Consider the following 8204-nt stretch of genomic DNA (forward strand, 5'->3'; position numbering starts at 1 on the left):
ACGGCGAACGACGTCGGCGACGACGAGCTCCGCTCGGGCGCGTGCAGGGAGGAAAGCAGAGGAGGGAACGGGGTCCAGGGGAAGAGAGGGGAGGTGCAGGGGGCAAGGGGAAGTGCGTGGCGTGAGGGGGAGGCTCGGGAACGCCTCGGTGGAAGCAGGAGGTGGCCGAGGCGGCATCGGCGCTCGCCATCGAGCTGCTTCGGTGCGAGGGGAGGAAGATGACAAGGGGGAGGAGGTGGGCTGGGCCGCCAGGTGGGGGAGCTGGGCCGGCTACAGGTAAGTGGCCCAGGTACGGGTCTTTCTCTCTCTCTTTTATAATTCTGTTCTGTTTTATCTTTTCTATTTTCTGCAATTTGTTTTTGATTTGATTTAAATATCAAATCATTTTATAAAATCCTGGAAACAGTTATGGGTGTTTTCTGAATTATTTCAGTGACCCCTAACAATTTTCCAACATTTATTTGAACATTTAAATTATTTATAGTATTTAAATGCCCAAAGTCAAATACAATATGGTTTAATTCAGTGACCAAATATGCCCTGCAAAAATATAAACCATTTTTGGTAGATGCTTCCACCTCAAACCAGAAATGTTGAACATTTTTAGAGGACATTTTGAGTTCAATGAAAAAGGTTTTATTTTGACCCTAGTTGAATTCATTTGGTGTTAGGGCTTAGTCAATCCCCATCTCAGGTTTAAATGAAATTTAAACATGATGTAACACTCTAATGCATGCACTAGGCATTGTCAGAACTAGGGATGTGACAACTCACCCCCACTAAACAAGAATCTCGTCTCGAGATTCAAGCGTAGGGTAAGGTGAAAGGTAAACACAACTAGTATAATCTTCACGATCCAGGGTGCACTTCAGTTGAACGTTGATTCATTCACCATTATTATCTTGAAGTCTTGCTCTGAGAAATCCTGCCAACATGACCTGGAGAGAAGAAGGAGACTCTAGAAGGGTCGATCTTCTCGAAGATCGAACAACTCATGGAATAAGACATAGGATCACCTCTCGGGCTGAGAGACGAAGCATACCTCTAGAGGGATGGAGTCGAGCAAGTGACGAGGTTCACTAGGTAGACAATAATTCCACACCTAAGAAGGTGGTAAACGGTTGTCAACGTAGCGAGGAGTTGAATTGCTATGAAACCACGACGAAACATCCTGGAGGAGGGTGATTCATAGATTATTAGCTTAAGTGGCAAAAAGAATTACCTTTGATATAGAGATCATTGAGACTCTCTATATCAGCCTAAGGCAAATCACAGCAATCGATTGGCGGGGTCGGTAGAATGGCATACTCGGACTTGGATGATGTGGATTACCTTGTTGAAGACAACGTAATGGATGAGTTTCCTTATCACCGGAGATGGAAGAGACCCATGGTAGAAAGGCACATTGGCGGTGCAAGCTGGGAACAAAATGCAAATGCTGGGAATGATTCTAGTAACTGGGGAAGAACCCAACAATAGAGAGTGAATTCACTGTTTGAAAAGGTCATAGCATTGACGAGGGAACTGAGAGCAGACCTAGCTAGTGCCGATGATAACACGTAGCGCTTGTGCGTGCTCTCAAGAACTTGAGCATTTCCACAATCATCAAGATTCCACCAATATCCGTGTCAAGGATTCTGGCAACACAACTTGCTACCATGATGAATGGTGATGGAGGATGCAGATGCAAAGGAAGATAACACCTTCTCAGATTTCACCCTTGACGGGGCCAAGGAAATAAAATCTGGATGATCGACCGAGAGACATTTAGCACACCGCTTCTAATGTTCTCCTTGATGTGCTAGCGTATCCCATTCATTGAAATGGTTTGGTATCTAGAACATCAAGTAAAGGTCGGACTTCGGGAACACAAAAATCCATAGGGGCAACTAGGGAGTAAATCCTACGAAATCCCTATGGGGAGGTGGCCAACTTCATCAATCAAGATATTATAATAACAGGTCTACCGGCTGGGTGTGTTGGCCACGACATCCACTTTACCGGTTATCGCGCGACCAATATTATAATTCTTGGGAAATATTCCAACCATCATATCTGCCTGAGATTCAGATCTGGTTGGTGTCAGGATATTCCAGACTCATCGAGTCTAGGAAGAAAAACGGAAAGTTTGCGACACAAATCGACGAGATGACGTTGCGGGATTCTCGGGAGATGAACTACGATAGCAAGCTCCAAAACATGAGCTGGTTCTGCTACAAACATGTGAACACGTTGTCCCAGACAAGCATGCCCACATGGTAGTCTTACAATAAAACACTACCGAGTTCTGGTTGGGAACCATCAGCGAGGGTATCGAAATCCCTACATAAGTCCGGATTAGCTCTTATGAAGGAACTCCTTCTCCTTGAACAAATCAATCAGTGGCTTGGTGTGCTCGGGACACCTATGGAATGGAGGTTGCAAGTCTCCGAACCACAGAATACTTCGCATGTATGCATGACTGATTTGGGATGATTCCAGAGGAAGCAAAACTAACTTTCTCAAATTCACGGCGGCAACTTTCACCAAATGCACGTGTATAAGAGGAAGTCACTCCTTACAACCGACATGCTTCATGAGCTAGCATGAAGAAATGCTTTCAAAAGTTTCCAACACTAGCTTAATGTTCAACAAAATCATGGAGGAGACAATGATGTTGTCGATGGGCTCAACAGCAATTCATCTGGGTTTCCTTATCACTGGACTTCCACCATCATGCGAACACGGTGATAGCATTGGTCAGACCCAAAAGATATAATGGTGTATGCTCGAGGGATCAACCACGAGTAAGACAACATTACGAGCATCGTTGGTACTGATTTGACTTGACGATGGCCCACACTCAAATCAAAGGATTGATAAGACAATAGGTCCAACAACTGATCACAGGGACCAATCGATGAAGATATCATCTTTCTTCAACACACACTACACAAGAATATCCCTTTGGAACGAACTAAGTCAGACAAGCTTTTATCTTCCAACTCTCCAAGTTGTTGTCTAGCTTAACCAACTAGCTCAGGGATATCTAACACCGATTCTTGGAGAGAAGGTGGTTCATAAGAAACCAATTTGATCACGAGCTCAACATAACGGTCAGGTGACGACCTGGTGATACTTCCGAGAAGACATTCAGAAAATCACGAACCACCGGTATGTTACTAAGCTCGAGAACAATCTCGCTTTTGAGGGCAAGACGATATGATCAAATGAGTAAGGATTGGCACTATCCTAACTCACTGATCGGAGAGTGCACCAGAAATAAGGACTAGGTAGCACAATCAACCTTAGGGTGACGATTCAATAATCAACACGCTAAGAATGAGGTTATCGTCCATTTAACTACCAAGCAATGGAGTTGCTAGCAGTATTGATTTCACACGCCATGATTCATTTGTCGGCATTCCGGTTACAATAACACGGAAACCAAGAAATTATCAATGATGATCAGAAGTATTACTGCATCAAGAATTCATAAGATGGTGTGCAATTCCCATGATATTTCTGATATAAAGATGGTAATACTTCAAGGTAGAACAGACCAGAAGCTGGATTGGCATTTTGATCTGCGGAATACAATTGCTTTGACCCAATCCTAGATATGGATGAGATTCTGGAGTTTGTTTCTCCTATTCATTCTGAAATAGAATGGCTTGGCGGACCACAAGGGTAATAGGCATCGACGAACGAATGCACGCATACTCTTGACTATCAATTGATAGGCGAGGGTCGGAAACAACTAAGATGGGACAACTCAAAGAAACATATAATTTTCTGAGTTGTGGATGCATAGATTAGTATGTCGAGCGAGACCAACATTTCTTCCAGATAACCCATGCAGAGAGGTAGGACTGGCAGAGCCACAATATATAATGGAGAACTCATCAAGAATAATCCTGTTGTGATATTTCAGTTCAACGAGGAACTTCTGCCATAAGTAGTTCATGGTATTTGGAAGAAGAAGATACCACGGACTTCAAGGACTATCGCAAAGGTTACTAATATCCTAAAGGAACTAGCAAACCCTATCAACATGAAGTAAGTAGAGTGAATCTCGGGTTCAAAACCCAGAAATAGAATGCCTACTAACTAATAACATCACGGGATGCTTTCGAGAATGATGGCCAGAATCATCACACTGGGACACCAATCATGGCTAAATTACTAGGTGATCCCCTAAGACACCTAGGGTCATAATAATATCTCCAACATATATGTCAAGGTAACAGAGTACCTCAACTTACTGATTAGTGTGGTTAATCTGGCCCAAAGGAACATTGAAACGGGAGGAAGGAATTTGCAAGTGCATCAGACTATTTAGAGACCTGAGATGACTCGGACAGCGTAACGGCTGTAAATGCTCAAAAAAGATTTGAGACATTCACAAAAATGGTGGCATAACCACTCAGAAGCACAATATCAAGGTTTGGAGATCAACAATTAACATACAGAGGTAGAAACTGAACTGAGGCTTAATCCAACAATCTATAAGTCTACGGATTAGTAACACGTGATCCTGATAGAAAGAAGAGAAAGCCTAGTTCTTAATCCCCGTAGAAGAGAAGATGATGACTCAGATCAGAAGGCCATGAGGTATAAGGAGTAAAAAGAGCCTTACGTTCCATCCCACAATCAATTCCCTTATATAACTAAAGAATTTCTAGACTCAACTTCGACCAGTTTGGCTTGGTAATCCTACAGGCAGTCAAGCTCTGATACCAACGCTGTCAGGACCCCGACTCGATGTCACATTGATCTAGCCGGTAACACCTCATATCACTTTGCGGCCTCACGCACGGTATCCCCACGGGTGTCGCCTTACCTTTGCCCGGGACCGTTTGCGCCTTTTGGCTCACGTATATGATAGTGTCGCTAGCATCCATATGATAAGGAGCCCGGGCTGACATGACTAGTCGTAAACCCAAAGTGGCACAAACTTACAGGGACAGGCATCCATGACCCAACATCGAACGTGTCGGTCATCAGCGAGTGAATCCAGGCTGTAGCACTGGGCTAGCAGGACTCCGGTGAACCGGGCTGTAGCGGGCTAATAGGACTCCGGTATTCATCGCGTGACATTTCCCCGAAGGGACAGACACAGGAACGAAGAAGGACACATGCCGGCCAGCCTAAGTGTTCCGGAGCAGTAGCAAGCTACCATGGCTCAGTGGAAACACTAGGAGACATTTCCCGGTAAGAGAGGCTACTAAGGATAAACAACTAGATAGTCAGATCCCACACATACCAAGCATTTCAACAACATACACACAATATGCTCGATATGTGCAGATACAACATGGCATCACAACATGACTCTACAACTCAAGTAATTATTCAATAGGCTCCGAGGAGCGAGATATTACAAACATGGGTCTCATGACCCAACAATCAGAGCATACAAGTCAAAGCACATGCGGAAGCTTAACATGTCTGAGTACAGACAACTATAAATGAAAAAGGCTGAGAAGCCTGACTATCTACCAGATCCTGCCGAGGGCACAAGATCGTAGCTGAGGTAACAAGCTAAACGTCGAAGACCACGCGGAATTACTAGTGAGACTGAAGTCTCTCTGCAAAAACATAAATAGGCAAACGTGAGTACAAATGTACCCAGCAAGACTTACATCAGAACTATCTACATATGCATCATTATCAACAAAGGGGATGGTGGGGTTTGACTGCAGCAAGCCAGCTTTGACTCTGTGGCTATCCTGAACTACGACTGCAAGTAACTCTTTTGAGGTGGCGCACACGAGTCCACATATTCACCATATCAATACACCACTATGGATCCGCTCCCGTCTCCCTACGAGAACGCCATCCATAGCACTCACGCTTATCTTGCGTATTTTAGAGTATCCACTTACACTTGTCTATGAACTATGCAAGGGGTCCAAGTTTCCATATCCGAGGAATCCGGCTATTCGAATAGATGATGTTAACCCTGCAGGGGTGTACTTCTTCACACACGCTCTCGCCACTTATCGCCCTGTACACGTCATGTACCTCGGCAACCTTCAAGCGGAAGCCGGGCGAGGGAGTCGGCCACGACCTGACTAACCGAACAAGTCTCTAGTCCAGGTTTATCGCCTATTCAGGTTCCATCCGCAAGGAGATCCGGCCGGGGTGTCGCTTACGGCCCCAAACGATGTGTGTAGGGTTCCCAAGCCCACCAACCGGGTGCCACTTGGTACACCGGGCCACTGTGCCTAGTCTGTCCCAAGCCCACCTGTACCGGGTGCCACTTGGTAGACTACTAACACTGCCTACAAACACCAGAAACTAGTTGCAACTCCTGGACAGAGATCAAGTTGATTAATAAGTCGAGAGGGCTTGGAGCGCCCGGAGCCCAATGTGTGGTAGTAACTGATCATGGATCACAAACACAGAACTCAGTTCCTGAGGACGGCTGCAATGAGACAACCCACCATGTACTCCTACATGGCCTCTCACCGCTACCTTTACCAAATCGTGTTCACACACTTAGCTCACACACAGTAGGACATGTTCACACACCTCTGATTCATCCCCGATGAATCAGACCTGACTCAACTCTAAGCAGTAGCAGGCATGACAAACAAACATGAATGAGTAGGCACAACAGGGCTCAAACAACTCCTACTCATGCTAGTGGGTTTCATCTATTTACTGCGGCAATGACAGGTCATGCAAAGGATAAAGGGGTTCAGCTACCGCAGCAAGTAACAGATGAATCGGTGTTGTCCTAATGCAGTAAAAGAGAGCAGGAGCGAGAGAGTGGGATTTTATCGGAATGAACAAGGGGGTTTTGCTTGCCTGGCACTTCTGAAGATAACATTGAGTCTTCATCAGTGTCAACGATCACATCATCGGTATCACGTCTATCGAGAGGGGACAAATACCGGCAAATATAGAAAACACGATCAATGCAATGCACAATATGATGCATGCTATGACATGGCAATATGAATGTGTTTTGGGCTAATGCACCTAAAACCAAATTAAATGAAGTTGGTTTGAATCTAAAATTCAAATTCAAACTCCATATGTGATTAATTAAATGCCCTTTATATGATTTGTGCTAAACAGTAGTGATAAGTTGTTCTAACATGCATGAAAATGGTACAGATGGATTCCTTGAATTTTTCTGATAATTTTTCATATATAAATTATTTAATTTGGAGTTACGGTTAATTTTTTATGAATTTTAGAAGTTTTAGCTATTTTCTGGAATTTCCTGAATATAATAAAATAAACTAAATTCCAGAAAATGAATATTGCGTCAGCATGACGTTGGCATGACGTCAGCAGGTCAACGGGCGCCGTCCAGGTCAAACCTGACGTGTGGGGTCCACACGTCAGTGACACAGGAGCTAATCCCGGTCAAACCCAGCGCTGACTGGGGTTTGACCAGGGGTGGGGCCCACTGTCAGTGGCTGTGGGGGTGTTTAGTGTGGTCATTAGTGCTAATTAGGCGTGCCACATCGGCAGTCGCCGGAGTTTCGCCGGCGGCGACCATTCCGCACGGCGGGGGAACGCCGGACTTGCGCTAGGGGCATCGGATCGATGCGCCAAGGGCACCAGGAGGTAGCCCGCGCCCGTGCGCATCTAGGGGGACCAACGGGAGGTGCGGGGGTGGCCAGGGTTCGCCGGAATGGAGCCCGAGGCGGCGGCCGGAGCTCGGGGTTTCGCGGGACCGGTGCTGCAGTGCACGGGAGGACGAATGGTTAAGTGCTTTGGGTTCCTGAGGTTGCGGTGAGCACGCGGGTGGGCTCAGGAGCGAGCTGCGGTGGCTGTGGCCACGGCCACGCCATGGCCGGCGGCGAGGAGCAATCGGCTCCGGTGAAAAGGCGGCTAGGGTACGGGAACGAGCGCGAGGAGGAGGGGGAATGGAAGAGTAGCTCACAGGGGTTGCGACGGTGGCCTCGGGGAGCTCGGGGAGGCACCGGAGCCGACGAATTTGACAAAGATGGCCGGCGGTCCCGAGGTTGAAGAAGTCGGCGGTGGCGACGTTGCAGGGGCTCCCGCGGTGCGCTTCTCGGCGAGGAGGAAGAGGTGGTCGAGGCGGATCTCCTGGGTACTTCGGGTGGCAGTGAGGAGCACGGTGGCTACAGCGAACGACGTCGGCGACGACGAGCTCCGCTCGGGCGCGTGCAGGGAGGAAAGCAGAGGAGGGAACGGGGTCCAGGGGAAGAGAGGGGAGGTGCAGGGGGCGAGGGGAAGTG

Source organism: Triticum dicoccoides, chromosome 5B, assembly GCF_002162155.2.
Source record: "Triticum dicoccoides isolate Atlit2015 ecotype Zavitan chromosome 5B, WEW_v2.0, whole genome shotgun sequence".
Lineage (NCBI taxonomy): Eukaryota > Viridiplantae > Streptophyta > Magnoliopsida > Poales > Poaceae > Triticum > Triticum dicoccoides.